Source organism: Parasteatoda tepidariorum, chromosome 7 (genome assembly GCF_043381705.1).
Source record: "Parasteatoda tepidariorum isolate YZ-2023 chromosome 7, CAS_Ptep_4.0, whole genome shotgun sequence".
NCBI lineage: Eukaryota > Metazoa > Arthropoda > Arachnida > Araneae > Theridiidae > Parasteatoda > Parasteatoda tepidariorum.
This window is the reverse complement of record NC_092210.1, coordinates 80,708,932-80,721,494: the sequence shown is the minus strand read 5'-3', so window position 1 is coordinate 80,721,494 and position 12,563 is coordinate 80,708,932.

Here is a 12,563-nt window from a genome sequence, read left to right as displayed (position 1 = left end):
GTATGTGTGGACACTATAAGGATGATGCTTGTTCATTGCATCGAAACAGTTTTGTCTTTATTTGTGGTTATTATATCATCTTTTGAATTTATTGTGAAACGGGATGACTTTATGCCATACATATTTTTTATTGTTATAAAGCAATTAGATCCATAGAATAAAGATAACAAATCATTTTGTTTGTAATAAATGTTTTGTTTACATAATAAATGTTTTTCCAATCTCAGGATCGCGATTAGTTTGTAAAAAAACAACTTAAATTTTTAAGATCACTGATTCTTGTTAATCTATATCAGTGTTTCCCAAAGTGTGGTAAGCGTACCCCCAAGGGTATGGGAACAGCTTAGCGGGGGTACGCGTTCTTATGCGAAATGTCTAGCAGAAAACGGAAATTTCAAAAACTTTTATTTAAAAATAAAGCTAGCCATGAAAATTAACGTTACTATTGGCTATTTTTTGCAGAGTTAACAGTTAATAATTAGTGGTATCAACAGTGATTTTTAACTTTTGTGGAATTTTTTATTGTAAAAAATACATTCATTTTTTAATTAGTGGTACACAGCGTTACGANTATACAGCGTTACAAAAAATTTAGAAAGGGTACACAAAAGTCATAAGTTTGGGAAACACTGATCTATGTAAATTGCCATTTAGTTTTTGTTTTTTTCGCTTTATATTCTAAATTTGGTCCAACTGGGGTACATATAAACGGTATTATTATTATTGTCGTGCTAAATTAATATTCAGATTTATTGAATAATAAGCTTAACGTTGTTTAACAAACGCAGGCAAATTGAAAATTGTGTACATTTTTGTTTATTGAAGTTATACTTCTTACTTCTTATGCGACTTCCAACAAGGTTGCGTTAAACGTTTAACGCTACATTTTTATTGGCCGGGAAATCACGTGGTAGGATCCAGTTTTCCTTCATTCATTTCCATATAGTTTTGGCTCTCACTAGCATAAAAATAATAAAAGTCATAAGTTTTTCTATAAATGTTTTTTTAGTTTGATTTGATACGCATACAATTTAAAAGGATAGTATCTTTTATTTTCAAATTTAGTGGATAACAATTGTAAAAAATGAGTGAAAACAATCCCACGGACAATGTGATGGATTTAAGGTTATGTCAAGGTAAGACCTCTTGTGAATATCAATTGATTGTTAGGTTTTCTCTTTTGAAATTACATTATGACGCATTCACATACATTATTAATACAAATACATTCTCCATGGCGAGACGATGAGGCAACCACAAGCACTTCCACTGGTTCAAGAGGTCCACGAGGGAAAAATGCACAATATTACCGTTATTACTGAGCACGGAAGCGAGCGGAGCAGAAAAAAGAGTCGTTAAATAGAACTAGTGGTCCTTCTACGACTGCTGATTCTTCTACAATTAACGTAGCAGGTTACGAAGTTGAACTTCTTCCGCGAGGAGGGACTCCACGCACTATTTTTTTTCATTTGTCATAATAATTAAGAATATAGTATTTAATATGGTGACTTTGCGTCAGAGAGAGTTGGTGTAGGTGTTTGTTCTGTAGTCAAAAAACTAAATTAGAAGGTTAGGATAAATGAAACAGGCATAGCCGATAATGGAACACCAGAAGCTAATAATATATGCTATATTGTTGTACAGTACTTAAATTCTATCTTGTGAGAATACTAACAGATGTAGATGAGAGTGAAGAGGGATATCGGACAGGGTTAAACTTCCTTATGTTGTCTGGTTGCAAAATTTCTTCGATGTTAATTTTAATGTTTCATTGTAAATAGCAACAATATAATCAGTATTAATAACGAAATTAGTAATAATAATACTAGGATTAATCACGATGATATGATTATTTATTATTATAATAATAGATTTAACTCTTTTAGTTTATTTTGCTTTATTTTATATATTTATTTTTCCTCTTTCTCCCTCCAAGCATTTATTATGAGATATTGAAAAAATTTTGAAATAATTTTTAAAAAGACTGTCTCTATATTCGATAAGAAGAGGGTTTACAATATGCTAAAATAATATGTTTCGGGTAATTTTAAGTCGATAAATTAGGTAGCACTAAGCCACTTCTCCCGAGACTTTGTGCCACGGAAAATAGTTTCTTTTGTCTTCATATTTTCATCACCATTTATTAGGAGGTTTCATCAAACACATTGCAAGAGAGTTTCGTATATCAATTTTGTAAATTATTAAAAACTGTATATTGCAAGAATGATAAAAAAATCATCTAAAAAGTGCTCCAAAGACACCTCGTTTTCCAATACCAATAGACAAATCATGTATTAGCTGGGGCAAACTAAACATGGAAAGTATTTTAATAAACATTGTATTTTTGGACACAATATATACTTTGCTCGCTTTTTTCTAATCAAAAATGGTTTCAAATTTATACAAGGACTGAGACATTTATAGTTTATCACGCTTTAATTCACTTCTCTAACTCGAAGGTCTTGTTTTGCGTTATCATTTTTATGTATGTGCCTTAAAATCTGATATTCAAAACAAATAAACAACGAAATTTCATTAGAAGACGGGATGCCAAACTAATTTTTTCATCAATTATGAGCGGTCATGATTGCTTAACTGCAAACGCTCCTGTAGGCTCTTTCTCATTCAACAGTTTTCTTGTAATTGCACTTACTGAGAAATTCTTATTGGATAATTTAAATAAATATAAGCATTAAAGCAACTACACTAAGTATCCTATTTCACTTTGTATGTTTTTGAAGTTATACAGTTATTTTAAACTCAAAAATATTATAATCAAATAATAAGCTCTATCAATGTAACAAGAATTTTACGAAATTCACGGATATCTATCATGATAGCTGTTTTGATTGATGGCTAATACAGACAGTAGGTTTATACAATCTGCATGTCCTCGATTATTTTGGAAACCTTTTCTAGTTCTTATTTATGGTTCTTTCGTAATTAAAAACACACAAACTCTAATTAAATATATATAAACATATAAATATTTACATGATAAATATCACACTTTATTTTTAAAATTTTTATAGTTATACAAATACTGGAATGTCAAAAAATAATTCTCTTAGGAATCAACATTTATAAACCACGACAAATTAACGAAAATTCTCAGAAATTCGGTCGCTTTTACGTAAGTCGTTGGTAAATTTCTCAATTTATTTCTTTTACTCATTAAATTATACTTCGCATGTATGTCAAACATATTTAAACACGGAAAAAAAATTATTTAAACAACTACATATACTAAAATATCACATATTTATCAGTTTTACAGACATTTTAAAATAAATACATTAACCTCAATTAATTCAGCAATAATTAACTAAAAATAAATTGTAGCTGATACATTGGGCATTATTTATATTAATTGAATGTTATTTGGATCATCTTTCCATTTATTGCTCACTTGAAAATATCAGTAACAAAGACACGTGAACTTGAATATGCACTTAAGTTACATGATGTGAAAATCATGAATATTCAAGCAAATGGTTATGTATATCAAATAAATTAAATCATTTAACAAGAACAACAATAACAAAGCATATTATTATTTTGTATTTTTAAAATTAAACAGACATCAAAAAATGAAAACATTACATTATCCTCAAAGGAATCAGAAAAAATAAAGCAATAGTGGAGAATTCTAAAAAAATTCGTTCGCATTAGGATTTTTTCCATTAACCGTAAAAGTCAATTGCAGAAACAAATCACTGAAAAAAAAATCACATGCTTGCAAATAATTGAACACCAGAAAACTTATGATCAAAATTTCTCTGTTGATAGTGTGACATAATATAAAATGTCAGGGATAAAATCTAATTCTGGGCATTCTAATTCAGCAATCAATAACCACCCCTGTCGCTTTCAGCTACAATAACATTCCATTACATTAATGTCTTCGTAATTTTCGAATATGCGAATGTCGATGAAAGGCATTAGGCGACACATGTCATCTGTCCTCGCTTTTCAATAGATTCATCCACCTGTCTCTCCCCCACATTTATTCTGAGTTTCTGGAACAGTTACCCTTAGAAGCATTTTGAAGGGGTTTCGCGTTGATTCAAAATTGATCCGTTCGCAAATTGATTTGAGTTGTGTTGATGTTATACCTAAACTGCTTATAACATTCGTTATTTGTTTATGTAATTATTTTATAATGTTTTGTGTGGTATATTTTAATCAAAAAAGTGTTGAAAACTATTCGCATTCCGAGGATTATTTGCTTCATTTTGTATTTTATAAAATGTGGATGTTTTTTTTAATACTAAAAACGGAATTTTTTATATCTGAAGTTATAATATTTTAAAGTAGCACATTGATTATTTGTTCATAGAAATTTTAAAACTGAAACAAATTAAACAAGAAATGCGCGTCGATAAATGCAACTATATTTTTGAATGATTTTGCCTCTAAATTGAAACTAAAATCAATTACTTTTTAGCACATTTCCTGACTAATTTTATGAATTCACCTCCTACCGGCCCGAGTAAAAAAGCAAAAAATATTCCTAAATTAGTGGGTTAAGAAATTCACTGTGCACATGCTAACGGATTTCGTTTTTCCCCTCTTTCAAGATTTGTGCCTTTATACTTGATTCTAGAATTTCCTTGTATTTCAAGCATTATCTTCTTTAGTTTGATTTCGGATGGTAATTGAAAAAATTTCGCCAAATTTGAAATAATAAATAAATGGAAGGAGAGTGTTTGTTGATTTCTTCTTCATGAACTAGATTCCGGGGATTATGAATTTATTCACTACTATCAACGAAAAATTACAAGGCAATGTTTTTAAAATAAAAACCATTTTCCTCAACAACGCGGTAAAAGACTGATGACAAAAATAACAGGCATTAAAAAAAATATTTTAGTTGTACTGGTTTGACATGTAACATGTTTATTTTATCAATACGAGTATTTTCGATAAAAAGAACTATCAGATCGTTAGTTTCTTTTTATATTAAAAACAACTTTTTACTCGTGCATATATTTTATTTAACATTTACGTCTCTAACACATTGTGTGGTTAATTCGTTTATTCAATTAACTAAGCTGGTGAAATTATGAATTTTGGGTACTGAAATTAAAACTAATGATATTCTGAGGAAGTTTTTATAGTTCGATGCACAATCCTAAATAGATGAAGCATTTTTTTCCTTTTAGAGTAAGACTAAGCCTACAATGCAGTTTCCCGAATTTGAAATACCCAATGCTGTTTGAATTTGGCATAGTATTAGATCACCTAGAACTTGTGCTATTGTCCTTAATCAGTCAATCAATGAATCTTTTGTGGAATCTATTATACCATAATACTCGATCATGTAGTATATAACACAATGCGAATGATTTATGTTAGCGTTATAAAAGTAAATTATTTCCAATGCCAACTTGTCCTACAAATTACACTGCATTTTTCGGTAGGAAAATTATTATTTTTACATACATTTCGCCTTTAAGATGGATTTGCTACATGTGGAGGAAAAAAAATTGCTTTCTGTGTAGCCGGATTTATATACCCTAGTTTAAAGTGTAAAGAAGCAGTCCTTGAAGAATGGTCGGAAACTTTTCAAATAAATCCAGAGGGCATAAAATGGAACATTGGTACCTAAATAAGATAACATTTTATGACTAAAGCTGTAAAGAGAAAACGACAAGCATAAAACAAAGCTCTTATATCGTTCTCTAAATCCTGGAGGTAGGACTTGACGCTAATGTTACTTTGTTTTGAGCAATGGGAGACTTTTTCAGTCTTTCTACCGAACGGATTGCAATGACTCTACAACGAATTTTTTTTTTTCAAAAAGAAGTTTTTTCAAAGGGTTATTAAATGTCTTTCACTGCAAATTGGACATTCTGGAAAGATTTTTTTTTAAGTAAAAATTTATTAAGTAAACATTTTTAAGTAGAAATTTAATAAAATAATCTATGTAAAAGTAAAACAATGTTAATATTTTGTGAAACGTGTCTCCACCTGAATTCTGACCACTGTATTTTTTTATCTTTCTAACTTGTTTAAAAAGTAATACGAAATCTTTATGAACAATGTTAATATTTTGTGGAACTTTTCTCCACCTGAATTCTGACCACTGTATTTTTTGTCCTTTATACTTGTTTAACCCTCCGCGTTCGGCTTAGTTTTTATACTTTCCGGTGCTGAAATACGGGGCGTTTTTTAAGTTACTTTTAGTTTAGTATTTTTCATTTTAAGTAATTTTTTCACCACTAAATATCAAAAATTATAAGTATGATATGAAATGCAACGTTAAAGCATCAATCTACTGGTTACTATTGTAAAAAGTAGGCGTTACTATCTTCCTTCAACGAATTTTTCTATATAATATGCGAAATACCCGAACCCTCTAATGCCACCTAGTAGCGATTTTCACGTGACCCGTAGTGGAGAACGAAACAGAAAACCCTCTCAAATCGCGGGAGCAGTACGCGGAGGGTTAAAAAGTAATACGAAATCTTTATGAACAATGTTAATATTTTGTGGAACGTTTCTCCACCTGAATTCTGACCACCGTGTCTTTTTAACTCGTTTAAAAAGTATTACGAAATCTTTATCTTCAATTTCAATTATGTTCCTTATTTTACTTTTTTTTTTAGAAAATATCTAAACAATTTGTATTTTCTGTCGGAACATTTCCTTTTTTTATATAGACAAGTAAAACTTAGCTAAATGATGCACTGAAAATCAAAATCCCGGGCCTTTGTTAATAGACCTGGAGTGCGACCGTTTATTAGAACTATTGAACAGAAATGATACGATTAAAAAAAAAGTGTAGTAAATCAAATAAAGTTTTGTATGGGGGTGTAAACTAAAAAAGAAATATTGTTATCCGAGTAACATTTCAAGTAATATTATAAATGTTGCATAATATGAATAAGGACAAACACCGCGACCTGCCTAATCAAAAGCCAAATTAAAAGTAGTATTTAATCAATGCTTTTTGGAGTGAAGGTGAGATCCATTATAGGCGCGCTATCGAAAACGGAAGCTGCGTAATGTCAAACCAATTCAACCTACCTCGTTAAGTTAACCAAGTTAAGAGTTAAGTAATTTGAAGATTTAAGACCAAAAAACTCTTTAGAAATTAAAGTAAACCTAGTCTCGTATATGCTAATTTCTAATGTGATTGAAAAAGTTAAGAATTTATTTCGATGCTCAGATGTTGTCACATTGAATAACAATTAGTTACTCTCTTGAACTAAAATAAAAAGTGAGCCCTTACATTTATTTGAAATTTAAATATTTGTGTTTGCTCTTTATAAAATTGAATTAAAATAAATTAACTGATTTATATGTTTAAAGAGGGATTAAGTACGATTCAATGTATGAAATAAAAGAACTTTGAAATATAGAAAATATGTAAAGTCTATAATAACATCACATAAGTGTCCATATTGTTAACGTAGAATGGATATTCCATGTTAGCCATCAAATATCAGAAGCAGTGACGATTCATAGAACATATAACAAAGGTTATTTTCAAAGAGATCCCTATTTGGATCCTAGTAGATTATCATGTATCTTGGACAAATAAGCAATTTTCCTGGAAATAAAAAAAAAACGAATAATGAAAGTTACTTTCCAAAAGAGAGATTTAAAAAAGGTTTTGGTATTTTAGAGAAGAGTGGGCTGAGCAATAATCATACTTCAGCATTAATATTGCTGTAAAATGCCTTATATACTACGCTTGCAAAACACAATTTCGTGTTCTTAACAAAAAGCTACAAATTCAACGGAACAAAGAAATTAGTTATTATCAAAATAGGTTCCTTATTAAATAAAATTTTGACATTGCAATGCATTTTTTTTACTACTAAAAAGCTAAATATCATCTAAAACTGAAATTTTAATCCGAAACAATAATCAGGGATGAGATTTTTCCGCTTTTTAGCGTATTTCCGCTTTTTTCACTTTTATCTCTTGAATTTCAGCTTTTTTTTTATCAAAAATTCAGATTTTCTAGAAATTTCACATTTTTTTATAAGTATTCCGCTTTTTCAGAAAATTCATCGATTTTCAAAGAGAAACAGAAAATTCAAACTACATAGCTACCAATCCTTTCTCATTTTTACTTATTTTAGCCATTTTCTCCCCTTTTACACGCAGCAGATAAGATTTTCCGAATTTTTTACCCGCTCTCCAGATAGATCTGATTTTTGTAGTTCAAACGACGCTGCTTCTGACAAGCCTTTTAGAGGTCCAAAGCCAGCTAATATCTCGATTCTTATTCACACGATTTTAATATCAAACATAGCTTTTCATATTTGCGTGTTGCGATTCTTATTCACGCGATTTGAATATTGTATGTTGCGATTCTTATTTACGAGATTTAAAAATTCGATATTGTGATTTGTATTTACTCCTTTTTAAAAACCTAAGCAATTCGTATTCACGCAATTTTAAAATTCAATGTCTTGAGTTGCTCATGCGGTTTATATCATCAAACATTGATTTTCGTATTTATACGTGATTTTAAAATAAGGCATTGGATTTCGCATTCACGCATTCTAAAAATTATGCATCATAATTCTTATTTATGCAATCTAAAAATTATGAATCGTGATTTGTATTTACNAAACAAAGAGTCATATGTACACGTATAAAATCACATGTATGCATTATGTACTAGTGTGCGTGTAGCGTAAAAGCTTCAACTAATCTTTATATGTAATTCTTTTATCTAAATCTTTTTATTCATTTATAATTCTATAATACTGTTGTTTTTTAATCTATTTTTAGTTCAAGTATGCATTAATTAACTTTTTATAGTTTTCCCTCTAACTAACTCGTGAGATAGACTTCTTCCCTCGACCTATTTAATAGACCAATTATAATTATTAATGTTTCCCTTTTCTCCTGAGACCCAACACGATAAAGGGAAAATTTTATGCTACCTTTCCTAGGATAAAAACTCAAGCATACAGATTTTGGGCTCCACCAATGCTTAAAAATGATTTAAATAGCCGATGTAACGCTCTGTCATCTCTTTAAAATGACTTAAATAAACATAAAGCATAATTTTCCTTCCCACTGTCTGCTTGCGTTCCTGAATATTCGACCATGGCGGCTATCATCTCATATATATATATATAACCTTATATGTTACCTGTATACTAACATATTTAAGCATTAATAACAATAAACTTAGTAATTTTTCACACATGAATACTAATTTTCATAGCTCTTTATTAAGGCGTTATTAAAAATATTCTAAATTAATTTTTACTAATAAATTCATTAAAATAACTTCCTAATAATGACTTCAAAAGTCACGAATAGCTAAAGAATATAAAGCAACTATTTATAAATATTTTTAGACCTATTAAATTATTTTTTCTCAAAATATTCTTTCCTGTAAATACAGAGTGATGAGTGCTTTTCTATGTTCATTCTATACATTATAAACTATTTTGTAAAAGAGAACAGTTTTTGGCACTAAAAATCTATCAGTATATATTTATCTGTTGAGTTACATAAATTAGATTTATTTTTATTTTCTAAATAAAATCTCAAATCCTCCAAAACTAAATCATAAAACATTGTTCCAAAATTAGTTCGTATTTTCTTTCTAAATCAAGAAACATTCTTTCAATTGCTTCTAATTAGTCAAGATTAAAACGAGAATTTTGGGGGGAAAAGTAGGAATTATTATATTAATATTGACAAGCATTTTGGATTATTACTAATAGGCTGAAGTTTGTTCATGTAGCTCATTTGGCCTTCTTCCAATAGATTTTTTGCAGATAGCAAAATGAACTTAAATCATTTAGGTTTGGAACAATTTTAGATAAAAAAAACAGAAAAAAAGCATAAATATGTAGAAAGAGAATTACCGTAAATAAGCCTTGTTTTTTCCTTTCTTTCGTTCTTATTATATTTGGAAGGTTATTTTTTTTTCCGTGGTAGTCGGGGTTAAAAAATGAAAAACAAAGCCTTCTCCTCCGACTTATGCTTAATAAAATTTGCCCGTTGGGTAATTGCTTTGGTACTTTGGAGACGTGGTATAAAAGCAGAGTTTCTCTATCTCGCTTTGCCCTGGCCTTCTGAAAAAATGGGAGTGAAATTAAATGGGAGGACTTGCGGAAATTGCTTTCATTCCATGCGCAGAAAGAGTAGGAAAAAAATCAGGACTAAACATCTGGCCCAATTAAGCAGTGTGGTCCTTAAAAATAAGAAAACTTCATTAACTTAGTTAGAAAAAGCCTCCTCAGTGCCAATGGAAACAAAGAAAGACATAGCTGCCATATTTGACCACAAAAATGGATGATATTAATAAATTTTAAGGAAACTTACCAGTTCAGAAAAGCGCCGCTCTATATAATGACCTCGGTTGCAAAAAAGAAAAAAAAACTGTATGAAAACTGTAACAAAATGTCGTTGTATCTTAAATTCTTCAATTATCCTAAATATTTAATCGTAATTAGAAAACAGTTGGTTAATTTGGACAAAACAGAGCTTTAATAAGAATTAGGAAACTAACACAATAATCATTAAAAAAAAACCAACGTGTTTCTTTATAGTTATATGCGAAAAACTACAAAAAAAAAACCAACGTGTTTCTTTATAGTTATATGCGAAAAACAGCAACTTAAAATAGTGCTTGGAAGATAAAAAATGTATTAAAAATAATAATCATGGTACTGATCAGCGATATTCGGTAACTAACAGACGTTGAGAAAAATGAAGATTACCAAACACTGTAACTCGAAAATAAGCCATACAAGGGAACTAACATTTTACAAAAAGAGAGAATGAAATTATTAAATAAAAATAGTATATGATTGATAACTTAATTGTGCTCTTAGAAAAGTAGTTTACAAAGTTAGCGAATGATTCTTTTAACCTAATAAATGCAGACTTCATTAAGATTTACGCATATACACATTTATATTAGTGGCAATTAATTCATATTTTATATATTTTTTTAATAGATCACGAACAATTAGTACAATAATTTAGGAGAGTTTTGTTAAGATTTCTTCATTAACGGGAATTTATCATTTAATGTGTGAAACAACAAAACATGAGTGGTTCAGTACGGCTCTTGTGGGGGTTAAAGAAACATTGTATGTATGAAATAGCTAACGGCAATTAAAACAGTCGTTTTATTGGAAAGATCGTTGAAATAGAGGATCGTATTACAGACTGAACTATTGTTTCGATACTGAAGGAAAACATAAAATAACGTAAGTATTTAGAGCCCCTTAACACAAATAATTCAAGGTAAAAAAAAGAAAGAAGGAAATTTGAGTACGGAAAATAGGGTTATACTTTGTGACATGTTGTGACAAATTTAATTTTGTTATTGCTGGAAGTTATTAAGATTTTTTTTTTAGAATATTTAGCCAGTCTCTATACTGTTAGAATTTTCATTCCAAAATTACGGTAAAATAACCAGGAGCAGTGATAATTTTTTCCCCTTACGGTTTTGAAACCATTTGCATCTAGTATGGTACAAAAAAAAAACTATGAATACAAATCTATACGGATTTTTTTTAACCATTTGCAATTAGCATGGTTTCAAAACCATAAAAAAGTATTTTAACTGGACAGTGGAGATAGTTTAGCAGTTTTATGGTGCTGCCGTCTACGAAAGATTGAGAGTATCGTAATCAAATAGTCCAGGGTCGTCACAAACTGGGGAGTACAGGATACTGGAAACTCTTCGTGTGTTGAAGAGAACGGAGGAAATATTGTGGTTTCAACGCTGGGACTTGGACCCTCGAACCGCTGCCCATGAGACTGACAGATCTCATGACCGGCATGCAGATGGGCATATATTATAAACCTCCCCTCGGCTATAATATGTACCCATCTGCAAGGAACTAAATGGCTTCATTAGGTAGATGAGCCGAGTTGATGGGATAAAATTCTGGTTGTTTAATCGAATTAGGTGAAAGCAGTTAATAAACAGTTTTTCTGACAATTAACAGTTTGAACTAATGGGCTGCGCCCCCTTCTCGCTAACGCTCGCCAACCCCCGAAAATTGCTACGCAATCTTATATGGTTTGCTTCGCAAACCAAGCGCGCTTCGCTTGCTACTAACTTAGGTACATTGCAAATGCACAAAATTCTAAGAATTCAAATCCATATAACAATTTTTTTTTTTTTAAATTGCATCTTTTTAGTAAATATTAAGTCATTAAAATAAATTTGAATTCAAATAAATGACATGTAATTCGTTAAACCTCTTTGACATGTGCTATAGCAGGGATGGCGAACCTTTATGCACCAGCGTGCCATTTTCCTAGAAAATTGTTTAATGAGGTCATAGACGTGCCGACAAATAGTTTTGACATCGTGATTATTGGGTAAATAATAATATTAAATACTATCAACTCAAAACTCTTTTTTTACTGAGAAAAAAAAGTACATTTTGCAATGTCTCAGTTATAAGCGTAATTCAACTTAAAGTGACATCAGTGTGACTTCCATTGTTGCAGATTAGATGACAAGTAACTTATATTAGGGATATAAGATGTTAGTTTAAGCAGAACTGTTAATTTTTCTTTGCTAGTTATTTATTGTTAGCTTGTTAATTTTTTTT